Source organism: Rhea americana, unplaced genomic scaffold (genome assembly GCF_003343005.1).
Source record: "Rhea americana isolate MKP2758 unplaced genomic scaffold, rheAme1 scaffold_121, whole genome shotgun sequence".
In the NCBI taxonomy this organism is placed as follows: domain Eukaryota; kingdom Metazoa; phylum Chordata; class Aves; order Rheiformes; family Rheidae; genus Rhea; species Rhea americana.
In genome coordinates, this window is record NW_028185273.1 from 555,586 (window position 1) to 577,136 (window position 21,551).

At 38.1% G+C, this 21,551-nt stretch overlaps 1 protein-coding gene across 2 annotated transcripts in view; it reads right to left on the reverse strand.

Moving 5' to 3' along the window:
- NCOA2 (nuclear receptor coactivator 2) overlaps positions 1 to 20,383 on the reverse strand; it is a 182,063-nt gene extending 161,680 nt beyond the window's left edge. The window contains exons 1-2 of one of the 2 annotated variants that reach the window (XM_085324951.1): positions 20,364 to 20,383; positions 13,562 to 13,641 (exon numbers count right to left, since the gene is read on the reverse strand). The gene's annotated coding sequence lies outside the window, so the exon portion shown is untranslated. Of the gene's footprint in view, positions 1 to 13,561; positions 13,642 to 14,143; positions 14,161 to 20,363 lie in introns of those variants that run through there. The other variant, XM_085324961.1, reaches the window with a different exon arrangement.
- Between the last annotated feature and the right edge of the window lie 1,168 nt (positions 20,384 to 21,551).

Genomic DNA, 21,551 nt, shown 5'->3' on the forward strand with positions numbered 1-21,551 from the left:
AAAAGAAAAAAGAAAAAAAAATCCTATTACTTCAATGTATTTTCCTACTACAGCAACAATGCGCCAGACACTTCAGGAAGATTTTGTTTATGCTCAGTAGCTAAGATTTGTTATGTGCATGCAACAAATGACACTTGAAATAAATTATATAGAATACCATACATTTCAGTTAGAGTTAGTATACAGACAGTGGTCAGTCTAGTCTTAACATCAAGGGAGAATTCTATATATTGGGAGCAAAGGTCTGCAATGGAAGTCATATAAAAAAGATTATTGCAATCAATTGAGTTTCACACATATTAGGCACATTCTTCTACCACCTGATAAACTGCAAGAGTTGACCCTTTGTGTCTTGTACAAGTCATTGACTTGTGGCTTAAAAAGTATCAGACATTTGCAACTGCTTTTAAAATTTTATATACATGCATACTTACACATGCACACACACACACAAATGGAATTCCAAGACTTCTATTCAAATGCAAAAAGGTGACCTGAAAAGACTGCTACAGTTATCTGATTCTCAAGACTCCTTTAAGAAATCAACAGGAAATGATAACTAAYGAAAAATTCCAAATATTATTAATACAGGAAAATATGTCCAGCTTTGACAACCAGTGTAGTCATGGAATAAACACTTCCATCTTCAGTAGCTGCTAAAACAAACACTCTTTTACAGGCTTTGATAGAGAACAGAATTCATCTCCCCTTTACAGCTGCATGGTTTCAAAGTCAGTTAAACATCAATGTGACAGCCTTACTTGCTAGGCTTTAGACATTTACTATATTATCATAGCAGGATATGACCAGAAAGCAGAGACTGTAAAGGCAAAGTAGTAAGGGGCAGGGTGGGGGGAGAAGAGAGGAAAGATTGCTTCTCATACACCTTATGAAGTGCTCGCCTTAGTCGAGCCAGAGTTATTCTTCTTGTTCATTTATTCTGTACGTAAAACTAATAGAAATATAGCACAGGTCTGAAGGCAAGAAGTTCACTAGAACAGAACTTACTTGCAGAGATACTATTCACACCTTGCAATGTGATGTGCTTCTACAAATTACGAGCTGATCGAGCTACTACCAATTATTACAAATTAGGCTATCTTATTTGCAACTAACTGTTGTCCTACTGATTTTCTCATTAAAATCTAGAAGCCAAAAAGTTTAGGTTCTCACCCCTAATTTTTGCCACTGACTTTCTTCAACCTTTAAAAAACAAACCTCTTTCCCCACCTTGCAAGACAGCAGTGAAGCTTGATCTATATATCCATTTCACACAGAGCAATATGCACAATAAAAAGTACTTAATACTTATCAGGAAGAAATACTGACCAGATGTYAAACCAACCCTGACAATATCCATAGGCCACTAACTTAATTGTCTTGAACAAAAAATAGACACCACATAAGTGTAGCTGGCATTTCCAAAGAGTGGTCCATGCTATTTCATAGTATTCTGGAGAAAGCTGGTCAGTCACATGATGACGACTTAATCTTAGTTTTTAATGCTCAATTGCATTAAAAGTAAAAATACATCAATTGTGTTCTTATTACTAGTGAAAGCACTTGTTGTAGCCATCAGAGGGAAATCATGTTATCATGAAGAGAAGATATCTTACGGATTACCTGTCAAAATACAATCCAAACTACCCACATTTGCGAAGTGGCTATTCTTTCATGATAAAAGATCACTCAAAACTGCCACTCAGAAACAAATTCCATGCAGTACTGAAGAAGTTTTCCGTTAGAACTTAGAACATATTCTTGATTTCTCTATGCATGCTACAAGCAAGCTTGAAAAAAAAAAAACTATATGGCTTCCTTGGCTCTTAGGGGCGTTGCGTGAGTAAATAAATGAGAAAAGGCATACCTGAAATATGGCCTAAACTACCAACTCACTATTAAAAAGACAGCAGCAGCTAACACAGGCAAAATGTTGTCAGATGAAACAGTCCGTGTAAATGACGTTACCAAGGGCTATTTTTCTTATTCGAAACTTAGCTTTGAGCCAAGCAGAAATTCTAGCGAAAGTCTCATGATTTGTGGTCATATAATTTGGCACAACTAGCAAGTCTATACATAGGAAATCTCCAGAGCTCAGCTAATAGAGGAGTTTGAACCACCTTGCACCTTTGAAAGGGTCACAGCAGGGTTAAGGGAAAGACAAATCCAGATGCACTTCGTCTACCAATACTAAAATCACTCTTCTTCACACTTGGTTGCTGCCTTGATCTGAATGCTTCTAAGCATTTCACAACTGTAATGCCTTAAATTTCATGACATCCCGGCCTGGCACTCTACTGCTCAAGTTTGCAATAATTTCCAGACAAAAACATCAAACATATCTGTGTGAACTCTCATACTCTGTTAAGAGTTGGAGAAGATACTTGAATTTAAATTTCCATTCTAGGAAAAAAGATAGAAGCAAATCTAGCATTCCCGACACAACTTTTTTACCTCTGCAACTTGAACCCACCCTCTCTCCAGCGAGCTCAAATTAATGACCTTCAGGGCATGCTGCTGAATGTATTCTGCTGGACTCAGGGACTGCTCTAGCCTGCAACGCTCCCCTGCACCGGGGAGATGGTGCATTCGGTTGCAGGATTTACTAGCTAAAGTGTTAACGCCTTCCCCCGCCCCCAGCCTTTTTTGGGTGTTGTGCTGCTGTACTCTCCTTACTCTAGCACCACTATTTTTAGTGGCTAACAAATGGGTAACTGTAGTACCTCTCCTATCAACAGAAAGATATCCAGCTTGAAGTGTTAAAGCAGTCCAATTCTTACATACTAGCAATTCTTCAAATAGAAGCTCGTGAGCCAGGCCTTGCTGGCTCCTGCTGCAGCAAACACTTCAGTATATATAACCTGAGTAGACAGAAGAAGAATTTTTTTGTCTGTCTTGCTTTCAAACAAGTACATTTGAAAACAAGTCTTTGATAGGAATACTTTAAACTAGATCTGCTTATCTTCTATCTTTATATTCCTTATTGCACTATGGTACTTCTCTCTCTGTCAGCTCTTAGAAAGCACAGAAGAACTTTCATATCCTAAAAAAATTTCCCTCCACTAACAAAATCACAAAACTGGCAACTACATTCTTTGACCCAGTATTTCCCCCAAAATCAAGAGTCCTTAGCATGGTCAAGACTTACATTTCCATAGCTATTGCCAACTTCAAACATACTGTTACAAATGAATATACGCTGAACTGCATAAGAATCAATAATTTGTGTTAAAAAAAAAATCTCAAAAGTAACTGTAAGCAAGTACTGTTCAATTACATTAGCCACAGTTACTCAAATCAGAAATCTTATCTGAAATACAGACATGCAGTATGTGATAAAATGGTAATGGGAAATTCTGCAGGACAGGCTATGCTCAGAGCAGTGCCATAGCTGAGCCCATAACTCATTTCAAAACTTATGTCAAAAAAGGCTTATGATATTTCTTAATATATGCAATGCACACTGCACTCGCTGCTTGTCTCCGCTCAATAATCCTGAAGAGACACTAAGTGCAGTTAACATGATTTATTCCATTAAGCTTTTCATTGTATTAATTTATACTTTATGACATCACAAACTATAGATGTTTAAAAATTCAATTTAATTTGTAAGGCAAAGAAATACATAACCTGCTAAAATATGACTATGGCTATATGGCTTTTAAAGGCAATCTGCAGCTGAAAAAATTTTAACAGGAATATGCACAGACTATCCAACATAAAACAGCAAAAAGTAAAATTATAGCATGAATTTATTATTAACTGTTATCCTCTCATTATCTTTTCTTTTTTTCCCAAATTCTGGTTACTAAATAACTTCCAAATATCCCTTTTATGTATGACACACAGCATAAAACATTGAGTATTTTACTTTAATACTTAGCAAATTACTTTTAAAGGTTTTGGCAAAATAAAGGCTACATACGTAAATCTGTGCAATGTTTTAGCTTCTTTATCTACTAAAGAAAAGCAGAACTTCTGCCTGTTCCACAGTCGCATATATTTTACTTAATAATCAATTTTATTATGGAAAAATAATGATTCTCCTCATTCAAGCATAGAAGATCTATGCAAATAAGAGAAACTGGTAACTAACTCTAACCCGTTCCCTCCCCTCTCCGAGTAAGCTATTTTCCACTTATCTCTCAATTAGATTGATTTACAGTGGTACACGTGATGGTGAATGAAAGAAAAAAATTAAAAAGTGAAGCTTTCAACCTCAAGGTCCATCTTGAAAAATAAGCCCCATTCACGTAATTCCTGGGTCATCAGACAAGGATCTTCACTTAGAACAACTTCTCCCATGCGACTCCACTCTAAGGTGATAGCTAGCATTTCTCCTGCTTTAAAGGCATCCCATTTTCCCTGAGGTTAGCCAGAGAGCAAATCAAAGAATCCTGCAGAGGATTCAGAAAAAGCTTCGCCCGTTACTGAAGAGTTAAATGAGAATTTCAAAGAAGAGCTCCGTAGAGTGACCCTTCCCCCAAAATAACTTCACATTTCACAAAGGAAGAGTTAAAAACTAAACCAATATCCAATGCTTTATCTCATAACATAAGCAGACAAGAATACTGATAATTCAAAACAACTCAGGTTGAATTTTGTTTAATGAAATAGCAAAAGGCCAGTGCTCTAACATTTTAACAGGAAAGCTCCCTCTAGCAGTTCCTACAATTTCATTATTGTATCACCAACACAGACAGATAGAAACCTGGCATTTTATTAATATTTGGGAAGTGAAAAGCATTAAAGTGTTTTTTATATTTTTCCYCTAACCTACCCACAAACATCAAGGAACGGGTATTTTACACCCAGGGAATGGGTTGAGGGTTGAGCCCATTCTACAGATAAGACAGTGAAGGAACATACTACTCAAGTGACTTGTTTAAAACATCTGTGGCAAACCTGGCATGGAAAAATAAGTTCCTGGCTCTCTAGCACACGTCTCAAGAATAGCTCCATTCATGTTGTTATCCATGTACCATAATTCCTATTGGCATAATTATAGGGAAATTTCCATCACAGAATCCAAACGCTCATTCAGGGCAAAACTCCGAAGGCCTCAAATTCTCCAAATATTTCCTGCCATCTTGTCCGAATTATTGGTTGATAGAAGAAGAAAAAAAAAAAGTTGTCTAAAAAGTACCAAAACCTTTATTTTTAAGATTGACAGTCAGCCAGCCTGAACAATAATTCTGTGTCCGGCACAATGCAAGAATAACGTGAGTTCGACAAGAAAAGCCACAGAGCCCATCACCAGTACGGCACATAAACCACTAAGGTTATCTGCTATCCTGAAGAAAGTAGCGTGCCAGAGCATAATGAACATCATACAACATAATGAAGACAAAAAGTATATGTAACACATAAGCTTACATCTAAATGATATATTTATACATTACACATAACATACAACCATACACAGAAGAAAATGAAAATTTTCTCTTCTTAAACAGCGAAGCATATCCTCGGGTATTGCTGTAGGTACGCTCACTCACATAAAACCGCATTGCACTAATTCAATTATTTCTCCTCTGCTCCACAAGACATTGTCTATATGACAAAACAACAGTTCCCTATTAGTGACTTCCTTCCCTGTTAGTGGTAAGCAAAATCAGCTAAAAACAGCATACACAGTGCTTTCTGTACATTCAGCTAATGAAAGTGAGAAATATTTTCAATTAGTGAAACAAATTTTAGCCCATATTTGACTTTATTTTCCTCTTTTCTGTCTTACTAGTTATCTMAGTCTTTGCTCAAGAAACCCTCCATTTCCCTTCTCAGAATCTCATCTTTCTAAAGAAGTCCCTCCTCCCCCCAGGAAATTCTAAAATTCACTGCACCTTTAGAAGAAGTCACTCGCACAAGCGTAGCAGAAGGGAATACAGCTCATTACGAAAAGGTTACCACTACACTTACACAAATATATTTCCACAAAACAAATGTATTTCCACAAAATTAAAACAAGTAAGAACAGTCCACCAAACTCGCGTCAACATCCCGAAATGAAATGCGGCACTTGGCCATTCCCACCATAACGCAAAATACTCGCTTTCAACTTTTTTTTCTTTTTTGATTTTTTTTGAACTTTGCCAGACATGTTATACACAGTTCACATTTTTACTTCTCATTTTCTCTAACAGTGATAGCTCTAAGTATGTCTCCTTGAGATCTTTTCAGGTTTGCAAGAATTCAACAGTTTTACATGGCAAAATACTTCATACTGACCTAATCAAAGCATTTGGGAAAAAGACACCCTAAGTAGTGGCAACCATGTAAAACTAATTTATATTACATCTTTGTAGTCAAATGTATCCATTTAATTACGGACAACTGAAATCTCTGATATGAGGAGCAGAGTTGTGCATTTAATTGATTTTTCATTTCAGTCACTAAAAAAAAAAAAAAGTAAGTATTTTAAAACTGTTTCAAGTCGCATAAATATTCAATGCGCTAGTGAAAACGTCCTTGTTTCAGAGAGCTTACCCTACTTTGACATCAAGTAAGCCATCTCAAAGCTTTAAGAGCATCCACAAGGGGATTTAATCACTAAAAATACCTGAAAACGTATACCTTTGCTTCCTTCACCGTACCCGGAGAAGACAGACTTGTAGGTAGCGTTTAAAAAGATAATAAATAGATAAGTGGAGAAACAACTGTTCTTTTCAGCGTGGCACCCACGGCTCTCTCCGCCCGTGGAGGAGGACAGTCAGGTATTTTAATAGGAAGGCTGCAAACGGGGACGGCACCTGCTGCCTCCAACTTGGGAAAAACAGCATCTCACCTCTCACCACACCAGAGATTTGGCTGCAAAAAAAAAAAAAAAAAAAAAAAAAAAAAAAAAAAGACCACTTGCCCCTGGCTCATAGGTCCTCCCGAAATCACAGCTCAGCGAGAGCCTCGGCTCCGACGCCGACCGCGGCTCCCAGCAGCCGCCCCGTTCAGAACGACACTGCTGCTTCCCCACCATTTAGCCTTCCTGCAAATCAAGCCTCAAAAAACAAAACAAAAAAAAAAACCAAAAGATAAACCCACACTTTTCATTTCAGAATTTCCTAAATGAGCCATATTAACATTTCTGATTACTAGGGAATTTCCCCCCTTCCTAAATGAAGCTGTTCGTCAGATGCAAGCCAACTCACTCATTAATAGCTTCAAGCTGGACAAATACAGATACAGAGTACGTATGTACATCTACACACACACACACACACACACACACACACTCTCAACTCTTACGACAGAGTGTCACAACCCTGGATCAAGCTGTCCTGACATAAAACATCGTTCGCCTTAAATTGCTGCCAGGGGGTTGTGGCCAATGGTAAGGGAGAACAAGAACAGACCATCTCGAAGCACTATCAGGTTATATCAAAAGAAGAGAGACACACAAAAGCACTTCTCCTGGAAGCTGGGGGCGGAAGGAAATAGCTCAGAAATGGAGTGATGAAGCAAACAAGAGGAAGACTATGTAGGAGGCACCCCTGTGAATTGCAATTACTGGAATCAAGTTTAACAGCAACAGCTGTCACTTTATTTATTTATTTATTTATTTATGGGGGGGGGGTGCCTAGAATTCCTAAAAGTGGACCAGAGCACCACAGGCTTGGGTCTGTGCAAATACTCTGAAATCAATGAATACTCCCGTGAATATGAGGTGCTACACGCACAGCATACCTCACACTAAACAACAAAAACAGAAAATTAATAGAACCAAACCATGCAGGCTGTGGCACACAGCAGCTGTGGTAGTATGCTTGATGCATGACAGCAGCAGCAGAGCCCATGGTATAAAGTGGCTTAACTTTAAATTTTTGTTTCTGTGAATTTGTGTCAAATATATGCTAGTGCAGCATTCATAAACACTGCACTATAGACCCGCACGTATCAATTCCCTGTATTTTTCAGCACTGATCAGGAGCCGAGAACTACAGTGATGACAGAAGAGTGAGTTCGTAAGGAAGGGAAAATTAGAATCATGGTCACAGACCAGGAGTATTTTAAATATCAGTAGTTGTGCATGAAACTTCATGTATCACCACCTGCACATAAGCCTTACTCTGCTGTAGGATACTGGAAGAATATCATAATTTCAGAAATGGTTTTACATGAGTCTCTTCAGCAATATTCAGCAACAAAAACAGAGCTAAACAGGATTTGCAAAGAGAAGCCAAGCAAAAAACCACAACTGAAAACTGAAAGGCCATAAAAATTAACCTARGTGAAATTTGTTACGTGCTGGCTACCTACTTTCAGAGAAATGTAAAACAAATAAGTGTTTTAATCTCATTTTTAAACACTATTAACCGTGGCAACACACACCCGAGTTTTGGGCTTACAACCTGAAGAAACTAACTTAGGGGAAAGACAGCACCCCCAGCCCTTTGGCACACRTGCAGCAGGCACCTCGACATCGAAGGACACAGGAATTCAATGCAGGAAAGGATCTTCTGAACGGCCTTCCACTGCATTACTTTAAAGGCTGACGACTCAAAATTTAAGTGGGAGTGTCAGAACACACTCAAAAGGGAAACCTGCTGAAAGAGCATGAATGGAAGCATTTTAACTCACTATGGCACTGCTAGAGTTTCCCTCAAGGATGAGCTGATTTCCAACACCTACTGCAAAACTAACTCTTTTCTCAATTCTAATCTTAAATATCCCTTCATTGTCTATTGCTGCCATTTGAGTGGTTCACAACTGTACTATAAACTCACCACACAAAAATYCTGTTTTTTATGTATATAATATACATATATATATAAATACACATGCATACACACACAGATATACATGCTTATGCATAATACACACATATGATAAAAATATAGAAGAATTCTAGACAGAGAGGAAAATTTAAAATTTTCCCTCATTCAGTTGTCTTGGTGTTGCGGCCAATTGTTTATATGATTTGAAAGAAGAGAAGTAATAATTACTTTGCAGAAAAGTCCATGACTCCAACTACAGACTTCACCTGGAACCATTAGATTACAGTGTTTCTTTACAGCAAATGGTGGGTTTAAAAAAAAAAACAAAAAACAAAAAACAAACCAAAAAAACCCAGAAACACAAATAAGAAACTTAATTCATACAACAGAAACAATTTTGGTCCTTTCCTCCAAATATGCTTAATGAAATTATATGTATTTTCATAAACAGGTTCAGAAATGGAAAAAGAATCACTAAAATCTTTGAAAGCAGACTTTCTAAACATGCACACTAAAATCTCGTATAACAAGGCTGTCACAAATGACTGTCTTTTCTGGGGGAAGAGAATATTCAAATACCTTCTTTTCCTCTAAAATTCTTAAGATACATTATTTTCTCAAGATATGTATAGTTCTAGAGATATTTCTAAATCATTTGATGACATTTAAATTCTTTTTTAGTCAACTAAGTTAAGACCATTCATCTGAATTTTTATATACCTGAAGTTCATTTTAAAAGAAACTATATATTTTTGAAAATCTAGTTAATACAAAGGTAAATTAATCAAATGGAAACTCATTGTACCACAATTCATACTAACCAGCTGTAAATTCACTTTCTATTCTAGTCACATAAGTCTTCTGAGCTTAACATCCCAGCATTGTGGTATTATAAAAATTCATATTAATGTACAGAAATATCCATGAACCTCAAATTATTGTACTATAATGCTRTCAAATAAACAGACTAGTGGAATTCAATTTCCAGAAAGCCAAGGCAAAGTCTACTGGCCTTTATCCAAAATCCAGCGTCATTTTCAAGCCCTGTATTTAATTAATGCTATTTCCTGTCAAGAGCTGAGCTGGGTAAATATTTCACTCTTCCCAATTCAGGGGCTAAAGGCAGGCCCAGAATAAAATTGGCCCAAGTAAATGCATCTCATCTTCTTTGATGATGCAAGTGCTCGGCTGTCCTGTTCTTGACCCCTCCAGAATTCCCAGGCTCCAACACTGGTGGTACAATGTCATCAATCTGTATTTAAAATATATATTGATTTTCCACAGATGATAATGACAGTTATTCCTTCTGCAAATGTGTATATACTATACCTTTGCCCACATAAAAAGGTAGCTATCAAAGGTAAGAAATGAAAATCTCTTACCAAGGCCCATTACTAAAGTCAAAACTAACATTTAAGATGTGAATAAAATGAAATTAGCAATCTCTTTTCCTAAATATTTTTATCTCACTCAAATTCAAATGTTAATCTTCCCATATATAGCTACATAAAAGGGAAATTTCAACACATTGAATGATGGCATTTTCAGTGGTTCTGGATATATATGATGTTCACTTTCATCAATTCAGTTAAAAGTTCATTGACAAAGAACTCTATTTCAATCAATACACAGTAATTAATGAGTTTTAAATATCTAAGGGATGTTCAGCACTTGCAACAAATTTGAATGTTGCTTYCTCAAAATTACTAAAGTACTTTAGATCCGCTTTTGATATCAATGAATTATTTCTGCTAGTTGCAAGCATGATGAGATTTCTCTGTGCAATACTCTCTATTTTCATTACATTTAAAGGAAATTATATATATAATTATATATATATAATTATTATATATTTGTATAAATTTCACTTTTTCCACCAAAAAAAAATCCATAAGCTCACAATCCCCATACCAGAAATAAACCTATAGGATGTAACTGTAAAAATTCTAATAAATGCTCATTTCTCAATAGTTCTGTTGAAAGTCCTTATTGTGCCACCCGCACAGAACTTCACTTGTGGATAAAGAATATCATTTTAACCCAGACTGTATAAAATTCACTGTAATCAAGCATCTACTTTTACAGGCATCTTTACAGGCAATTCATGTTCAACAGTGTCATTACTGAATAGGACTGACTGAACACAGAAAATCCTGACCATATTTCAAGCAAAACAAAACTCCTCCATTTCCACGCTGACTGTAGGAATGTGAGCATGTAGGAACGTGAACATGTTCTATCCGTACAGCACAGATTCAAACTCAGCTGAAAATCCCTCACAGATGCCTCTTCAAATGGACCAGTCAGTTGACCCAATCAGCTAAAAAATCTCCATACCTACGGTCAGTAACACTGTTTTATTTCAGACGTTTCAGCCCTRTCACTCCCCTGGCAATCCAGGTGCTCTTGACTTGCAGCAGAATTCCAGCTATCATGCAGGCAACATCTCTCTTGCACCTATATTTGATGCTACTATATTCTTTCTTCACTTGAAGCTTTAAACTAACACCGAAGACTCTCAAAACTTGCTTCAAAATGAGCCACTCCTACTTGCAGGATCACCTGTTAGTTTCTGATAGCATTCCCTTTACATTTACATTAAGAGGGCACAGTCAACTTAAAAATGAGACATCTGTCAGAATCCTTTTTATCTGCTACTGCTGTAAACAACAATAAAGAGTACTATAACTCATAAAAAAAACAGAGGCACAAATATTTTCCATGCATCACACTTGACACTAACTATGATACAAATGCCAGTGAAATCAGTGGAAAGCTGAATTGAAACAGATCCTCAAGACTAGGAGTGACAGAGAACTGAAATTTCTCTAATTGCATTCTTTTTTTCTGAAAAATATTCCTTGTGAAGGAAATCACTTCATGCAAAGAGAAAAGGAGGAAAAAAGGAAAAATGTTTACCAACTGAAAACTTTTAGATAGGATAAAAAGTCAGTGTTTTTTGTCTTTTTAACTAAAGTTTGAACTTCCCACATGCTCTAATTGCATGTCTTTTAAATAGCATACAGCAGCTATTTCAGAACACCCCAATGACCAAGGTTCTAAGCAAACAGCCACAAGATCTATCACACTTAAATTATTTCTGATCAGTTTGCAGGTATTCTAAATGCCGTTTAACCAGTCCAAGATTCAAGCCTTCACATGATGTATTGTTTTAAAAATAGCGCAAGTATTAAGCGGGAGTCTCACTGTTTGAAAAGCTTGACACAGCAATGGTTAGGATGAATGAATATGATTTGTGACATGCAATCACAGTACGGTCTCACTTAAAATACACAACCAAATTCAACACCTATCCCGTAGGAAGTCCCTCTTGAAGTCAAGAGCTGGGCCTAGGACTTCTTAAATGAAATTCCAACTGGTATTTCCTCTTCAACTTCAGACACCAGTAAAATTTCAGATTTGTATACTGCTTAATACAAACCACACTACAGTTCTCTGATGCTGTGCTGGAGAATGAGAACACTTGAGCGTGTTGAACAACAGGCCTGAAGTCCTAGAACTTCAGGAGAATTCCCAAGGATTCAAAGGGACCAAGATCTGATGTTATTACTTGTCTTACGCAGCTGCCTCTTACTGAACTATCATGAATCTCGGATAACTGTCAAATTCACTTAAATGATCATAAAAATAACTTATTTGCTGTATTTTCAGTATTCTCAAATTAATATTAGATGAAGAAATATTTAACCAATACCATAACCTTCACTGAATGCAATTCAAATTATTTCATCAAAATGGACATGGAAAAGGGCAAAATAGAGAAGCATTAAAAAGCTTCTTAATCTTTGTTTTCACTCACTGGAGCTAGAAAGTTCAGAAAGTTTAAAGAAAAGTTCTGTTAGTTTGCAAAAATTGCTCAATTGCTCTAATTAACAAAAGAGGAAATGATACTTGATGTGGACTTACATAATTTTACCCATAAACGGTTGACATTGAATAAACAACTATGCCCTAAAAACAACCAAAAACCTTCTTAGCTGGCTCATTCCCCACCTCTATATTTAGTGTGCAAGCCTCAAAAATACATATTTCTGACCTTAATAAGTCACTCTACATGTTAAAAGGCAACATCTATTCATGAGCATCCTGAAAAGGTTCTCACATAAAATCTCAAACACGTATTTGTGAAAGAAGTATGCAGAGCGAGTATATTGCTATATTAAACATACCTAAAATAAAAACACAGCAGCTATATTCTACTTTCCATCACTGCACTACCAAGCTATTATTAGTCTGCATTTAAACAATCTGCAGGGGTCCCTTTTCTTCTATCTCGGTGGTATTAACCCATCTTCTGAAGAGATGTAAGCAGGCATAATGTTGCCTGATGGACATCAGGCAGTTATTCTTGGGCAACAAGTAGTTTAAGTCATTAATGTCATTGTATCTATATCAGCCCTCACTTTAAGTAATTTATTTATGCACACTAGTGGGTGCAAAAGCTTACGCTCCTTCATACACCACCTTTGCTATAAGGCAGACCACAAACAGCACATTGGACAAACACCATTTCCATAGCAGAAGGTATCAAACAGACTTAATGAGAAAGACCAGCACCCGTTGAGCACCGTCAGCTCTGCAAAGCACAGAGGCCCATTCTCGGTCCTGGCACCAAGTGAGGTCTCTGCTGCCACGACCGGCCTGGCCACCGTTTTGGAAGCCTCTAAAATGTTCTGTCCATTGACTGGGGAATATCATCTATTACTTAAAACCAAAGTTTGTTGCGCTGTTTCCGTGCAATCAGTTTAAAGCGTCTCCCAGCAAATTCTCCCGTGAAGGAGATAAAGCTGTGAGATAGTACAGTTACATGGAATAGAGTATAAATAACTCACCAAGCCTCACTGAGGTGGGTAAAGAGTCCTACAGGTTGTGCGCGTGCTGGGCTTCGGTGCTCAGATACATATCAAGTGCGCTGTGAACAAAATTGAGAGAAAGATTAGCCTTTTTTGGAGAGGGGCATATATAACAGGACAGGATACTTGGCACATCTCACTTTTAAGCATAACATAGCGAAAGAAGCATTACAGACTTTGCAGAGCAGTAGCAGCTTTTCCAGAGATAACCGTAACCTATTTCCAGTTGCAAAGTCACTGCAGGCACYCAACTTCCTCATCACCTGCTGCCTACCGTATGGTCACGGGGACAGCAGCTGAGGGGTTTCAATGAATTCATAGGGCCTGCACTCTTCATTTTCACAAAAGAGTCTGTGGGAACTCTGCGCGAAAGCTGCTGGTTCCTTTTTTGGTCAGCTGCTTGGTTGGTTGACTTTATAACATGTTAGTTTCAAATCTCTACAAAAAGAGAAAYTGGGTTTTTGTTTTGGGGTTTTTTTGTTTGTTTGTTTTTAATAAAACGTCTTTTAACCATATTAAAAGTTGCATGCATAGCAGTATCTTTCTTCTCTAACGCTCCACCTTCCATACTCCTGACACAGGTGATGGGCAGTGGGCTCTTCTGTAGTACAGAACTCCAGAGTTGAGACGAGCACATCTGTGCCACACACATTTYTTCAGGGAAGAGGAACTGGAGGGGTAACATCAGCACGACGCTGTCTACATAAATATTATGCATGGATTTATGTCTGCAGGTCAAACAGGATTTTATATCAAATGCAACTAACTGAGCAYGCTACCAAAGGAGAGTTTTTCAACTTCTCATTCTGACAGACCAAAAAGAAAAAAAGCCAGAACATAAAGAAAATGAAGGATATGCTTCCAAAAAAAGCATACAGGCATGCTAGACAATATACGCAATACATTTAAGGAAAGATATACAGGATATATCATTCCCTCCATAATGCTGAAGAACTTCACAAGCTCTACCAATCACAAGCACACTAGATCTCCTGGCAAATCAGCAAGACTTCGCAAGTGGCAAGAATGTTAATCATAAGGACACTTCAAGATGGCACTTGAAAATCCGCCTCTGGCACCAGCCACCCATGGAGACAGCGTCYGAGCCATGCCACTGCCTGGCAGAGCGGGCGCGAGGCAGCCCCGAACGCTGCACACGCAGGAGGCAACGGGGTGCAGTCCCCCGGCCGCGGCCCCTTTTCTCTAATCAAAATTACAGGAGCATCTGCAGGGACAAAAAGGTTTCCCACTTTCCACTTCTTCCACTTCCTAATCCTGGCTTCTRAAAGCAGCATGCCCTGTCCCTCCGCCCCATCTTTTAGCACCATGAACAAGACTGGGCACTGCTCAAACCCCATCTTGCTTCTTGCTAACTCCAGTGGTTGCTTGATAGTATTTTGTTACCGCTGATTTATTTTTGGGTCCTCCTCTCCTGATCCGCACAACCTTCCACTGCTGCCACTGGGGGCGGGGGAGGTGTGAGCATGAGTAACTCGGCTCCCCTCRGCTACCTACGGCCCATGAAAATAGTGAGTTTTTGGTCAGTTTGCCAAACCAGCAAAACACAGAAATAAAAATTAGGCTGTCCAAAAACTAAGATAACACATGAGAGTCTCACAATAGAAATATTATCTTCAAAATACTACTAACAAGGTTTTTCTTAAATAAAATACTATAACAGATCTATCATCTAACATATTTGTATAACCTGGTATACTCGGTTTCTTCTTTAATTAATTTAAATAGTCTACAGCAGTGAAGAAAAGTGATGAGCACTGGAGATCAAAATTACTGTAAGTCTCCAGAGCACGTCAAGTCCTTGCTGATGTTTTTCAAGCCCTTCCTGATGTGTAGGAGGAAAAACACCATAGCAAGACAGTGCTAGTATGTATTCCCACACAGTCTCTGCTACAGCCCAGACAGAGCTGCCAGCGTCAGATGGTTCTTGGGGTGCCCCTGAAAACTCAGTAGAAACCACACTTGTATACAGCGAGCCATCTCAATAATGTAACATTTTTATGGTGATGCTCAAAAGCTTGTATGTAGGCCTTACACAAGCATTTGAAGAAAAGAGTTTCTGCCTTGAAGATCACACAAGCTATCAACATTCGATTTGATCTAAAAATAGATATATCATTCTTGTCCTTCTCCAGCACCACCATTCACTCTTGTATCCCCCCCCCAAGGTTTAAAAAACAAAACAAAAAACTTTTTAAAGGTAAATATGACAAACTACAACTGAACTCAGAAGGCTCACAATAATGTCTCAATTGTCATCTAGAGTAGACAAGTTTAATAAATGTACAGTCTTCAGATTCCTTTAACATCTGACTTACACTAAGAACAAACGGTTCCAAAGATGATCTCACTATTATGCAGTTATACTAATTTCAGGCACAACCGTAGCAAGTATTCTGAAGCCTCATTAGAAATTCAGTGTCTTCACATTGAGGTAATCCATATTAAAAAAAAAAAAAAAAACAAGCAAAAGCATGAAAAGCATATTTACTTTGCAAATGCCAACACAAATTGGCAAGCAACTAAAAAAAGCTTTAAATTATATTATTAGAGCCACACACATTTTATAGCCAATAAATAATCAACAGGTTGATTTATCTTAAAATAAAGGCAGCAAATATTCTGGTCCAGTTGAAACAAAATAGCTTAGTTCTAGTTCTAAATTTTGATTTTCTAAATAACACAAAGGTTCAGAGCCGCAAAAGAGCTTTTCAGTTGTATTCTCAAGGAGGAATTGGTTAAAATAATGTATTTATCTGTATAGGCTCATAATCTTCCTCCTCAAAGGATCAATTTTAGAAAATGGATAGGAAAGGAGGAGGACATTGCTTGTATCTCTAGAGATMAACATACAAATTTGTGTAACAGCAGAAAGTGAAATTAGTTGACAATAAGCATATTTACTTATGGGAATAATGTAAGTGGCTGGTCAGCAAATCCTGACATCAGTTTTTTTCACAATTCTTCTGCCATGTTTCGAGTTCAAGTTCATAGCTCTTCAGTTCCTATCCTTTTGCTATTTCAAAAGTAATCTCCATCATAAACTGGGTGGTATTTGAACTCTCTCACTTGCACAAGTATTAAAAACACATGACCTTGAATTTTTATTTGATTGTGCCATGCAGGCATATGAGGAATTTATAAGTTCATAAAAATACCTGTAATAAAAGTATCAGTATATACTATCAAATGTATTCATGGGCAGAATTTCCTCCTTCCTCACAAACTTTTCTTTTTTTAATGTAATTAAGTACCTCCTACATAATCAGTGAGCTACAAATAAGTGCCAGACTACATTGTTTTTAATTGCAGTGATTTTCTTCAAAATCTATACAGAAGACTCATGAGAGATCAATACCGACAGTGATAAAAAAAAACTAAGCCTATTCATGCACAAATGAATTAYAGCACAGACAGAATAAGATTCCATAATAATTCTGACCCAACAAGTAAAATGTTATTTCACTTTCCATGCCCATTCTTCAGTCCCAGACTTTTCCACTGAGGCAGCCAATAAAGCAGCCAATTGTGATATGCCCACTATAAATCCTACCAAAGAGTAACAATATGTCTTACACAGCTCACTAAAAAAGCATCAAAATAGCAACTCTCAGTCATCACTGCATTAGATATATGTCCTCGCTATATCCCGGGATCCCCTCGTAGAAGCTCATGTGATCTGTACTACCTAAGATTTATGGATAAATCAACAGATTCAGTAGATATCTTTATTTAATTTGTCACCTGTAYTCCCTATCTTTCCGTTATTATAGTAAAGGCTTCAATATAACRTGGACTACTTCAGCAAAGAATAAATTATCCTTTCCAAACAGGAAGTAACTTGTGAAGTTCAAAAATGCACAGAAAAACATAATCAGGCTCTACAGAAGGTGTTTTACCTGCAAAAAAAAAAAAATGCACGTTCCAAAAAGGCTTCTGAAAACAGAAGCAATTGGAGACAGAAAGAGTGAGATTTACTATCAGTTATAACTGCTGAAATGAGAGCAAAGCAAGAATAATATCTGCCAGTAAGTGCATTAATGGATGATTGTTATGGAAGCCATTTAAGGAAATGCAAGACTTACAATAGTATAATGATGCAGCTGCATAAGAAAAAAGCGTGTGCGTTGTTGGTGTGTGGTTGTATAGCTTTAGACATTTAAATTAATGAACAAATTTCAAACCTCAAAAAGCCAGCACCCCGCTGACTACACATTTTCCATAAGAATTGTGCCTACATTATTTCTATAAAACTCTGTTAGTCTTAACTTGAACAGCAAGCAATTGCTATAGAACAAGATTGAAAAATCATAAACATTAACCAAACTTAAGGCAGTAAAGCCACCATGTTCAGGATATATTTTTCAAACTATTCATCAACTCAAAATAATTTTATAAAAACAGTAGAAACATTTCAAATGCAATTACTCATGAGAGAAAACACTGCTCTAGATAAGTAAATACAGGACTGAGTAAAAGAAAATTAATTTCTCCCACTCCATTTTTTTCATCATGCAAATACTGTTTCTGAATATTGGCAACACTGACAAAATATCTTTTAAAACATTCTGAGCTTTTTTTATTTATTTATTTTTAATTCTGTACCCTAAATTGCTTAACTATACAAACTGTCATTTAACACGTCACATATCTTCTTGGCATGTTTTGAAATGGCTACGCTTCTGAATCATTAAAAATAGGGAGTGTTTGCATAATGTAAATACCGCTGACAAACTGAAAACCAGAGAACTGGTGAGCTGCTTTAATAAAATGTAACTACTGATGTGATATTAGGAATCATTCCTATTATTCATCAAAGTTACCATTTCACCAATATGTATGTCTGCTCGATATGTTATTCCAATACAGAGCAGGAGTCCTGGCAACTGTATTTATTCACCAAAATGTTAAAATATTATCAAAATAATCTGTAATAATTCATTGAAATGTTTGATTTCTAAGCTTGATTATCCTGACATGCAACAGTCAAAGAATACTTCTGTAAGGTTTAAATTCCCAAGAGAAGAGGAGCTCGGCTCCTATCTGCAAGCACACAATGGAATCACAGCTGACGATGCACATCTTTTTCTGGATGTCTCCATATGCTCAGGAGGGCTTTTTTTCCCCTCCCTCCCTCTCCACCTCCCTTGCTCCCAGCATTATACTGAAGGATTGGGCATTATCTGCCACCAGGAGCATGAGAATGTTTTACCAACTAGCAAAAATAGAGCAATGCGCTGAACTTCACACCTTATTYAAAAATGAAAATAAGAGATCCTGTCGGAGTAGCCATCTGTAACTAAATTAGCTAATAGCGGAAAACGGGTGGCCAAAGAGATGCTGCAACATGCTTTCTATGAAGTAGAAACCTGGGAACAGAGTAACRTTGATAAAAACCTTAGGTCACGCACAGGACCATATACACTGTAACAACACAGCTGACCTTTGAACTCAAAACCAAACGGGAATAAATGAATACTGAACATCTTAACCTAGAGGAGAATACTAAMGAAACACATGGAATTTGTTAAATACTTTATGCCTACTTGAATACGAATTGCATTGTTTAGAGAGGCCAATCACACTAAACGTACAAAAGAACCAACACTGCAAAGACCRTTTTAGCTCAGTATTTTCCTTACTCGATGCAACGCTCTATCAGGACTCAGCAGGCAGAGTTACGCTTACTTTTAAATTCGGTACTAGGTTAGTCCCAGCTTCTCAGAGCTCCCGTAAGGCTCTGCAGCGAGCGGGCTCGTCGCGGCGCCGGGTCCGGCCCGCGGCCGGGTGACAGCGCCGACAAAGGGGAAGCCCGGGAGCCTGTGGGCGCTGCAGCAGCAGCTGGCTCCTCCGGGACTTTGCTCTGCCTGCAGAAAACCCTGCGCTCTTTGCAGATGGACTACATCCTACTTCTTCTTCTCTCTTTTTTCTTCCCCCCTCTGCCTTAAAAAACAAACAAACAAACAAAACAAACAAAAAAAACACACGAGAGAGAAAAGTTGCAAATGTCAACACCACTCACATGCCTCTCTCTCAGTAGAGCCTTTTGGCCTTCTAACAAGCAAGCCACATCCTCCATGATTGTAAAACATAAACATTATTCTTAAATAATTAATTTTGACTTAAGCTGGAGCTTAAGTGTAACACGCTACRCTTTCTGGGAACAAACCCCTATTTTTTTTTTTATTTTTGTTTCTCCCCCCCCCCTCGGGAATAAGCTCTGAACACTTTCTCAAATAATATAGGTCCCTGTTTAAGACTTTAAATTGTCCTATCCTTTATAAAGTGTTCCTTCCTCAAATGTCTGACTTCCCAAACAGCACTGACAACACCAGAACACACAACATGGAACACAGGGAAACTCACATACTTATTTGGTAAAGAAGTGTCTTCAGACACTGCAGAGATACTTAAGMAGCATGTTATACATAGATTCTTTTGCTTATGAAGATCACAAGCTTCAGAAAATTGAGAAATCTCCAGTTTTCGTGTGAAATAAAAGTACATACCGTCTGAAAAAAAATGAGTTGATTACACCACCTCTGTCAGGCATTTATTGCATAACACCAAACCAAAGCAAAAACATATTAAAAGTTATTTGCTTATTCAAATATTTATAGTTTGGGGGGGGGGGAACAGCCTTTCTTCTTAAAGTAGCTCTGAGTATCTTCATTGAAATATCCAGAAAAATAATCAAGACTGATTCTAAGATGAAGTATTTTAAGACCTTAAATCACAGATTTGCTACAAATATTAATCTTACCATATCACTTCTCCAACTGCCATGGGGGGGGGGGGGATTTACATCTCTCTTTATCACGTTATAATACAGCATAACGGAGCTGACTTTACATTCCCGTCCCCAAGCAGTTGTCTTCCAAATGYTAAAATAAGGGACACGAACGCACGACCATCCAGAGACGCCCGCGCGTGTACGTACACACCAGCACGCGTAAACTCGATACGCCCTATTTGCGACACCCCCACCGCTGATGTAAACAAGCAAACGACCTCAAAACTACGCAGGAGCTCCCACAACTACAACAACCACGACAGAACGACTGCTTTCCATTCGCCTCGGCCTTAAGACACGCGGAGCAGAGCACCGGTTTTGATACACGACGTAAGCAACGGCGCAAAACACAGCCGTTTCCGAGCGCCCGATGCAGGGAGCGGCAGCTCCCAGAAGATTCCCCCTGGGAGAAGAGCCCACCAGGTGGCCCAAGCCCACGACCAGGTTGTAAAGATCCAGGAAATTAACTGGCCCAAGTTGATTTTAGAGTTACAGTACATAAAAACCCAAAGGGATAAAAACAAATGACTGCCTTCAGCCACAATGGCAGCAAACTAAGAACAACAACAAAAAAAGCCTTAAGAAAGACGACTGACAGTCTTAAACTGCTTATTTACAGTGGCAATAGTGCTTTGCTGTAACTGTCATAGCCAAACACTATTTGCTTAGCTTGAACTAGTCTTAACCACTGTAAAAATACCACTTCAGTTATAAACCCTATTCACCTGCTTCCCGCTACTCTGAAAGAATAAACAAAAATACAAAAACAATTGATTATTTATTACCGAACAGCAAGCTGTTCTCCTTTTACAAGGGGCTAATTTAGACAGCGAGCTCCTGCAGACATATGCTGCAGGCAAAGGTATACAGGTTAACGCGAACCAAGACTGAGATACCATTATTTCCTGGTGATCACTAGCAACCTCGTTGCCTTTCTTTTCCCCTTAAGAAAATTTTTTAAAAAAGGGAAAATGGGAAAAAAAAGGAATAAATAAAGGGAGCGCTTGTGCCAGGCTCTCGGGCAGGTTTCTCGCAGCGCGACTCCGCAGCGCGCGTGCCGTCTCCGGAAGGAGAGGCTCGGGATCCCCGTGCCGCGGGTATTCGGGCGCGAGTGGAGGCGGCGGAGCGGAGAGGGACGAGGCTCCGGTTACACCTCGC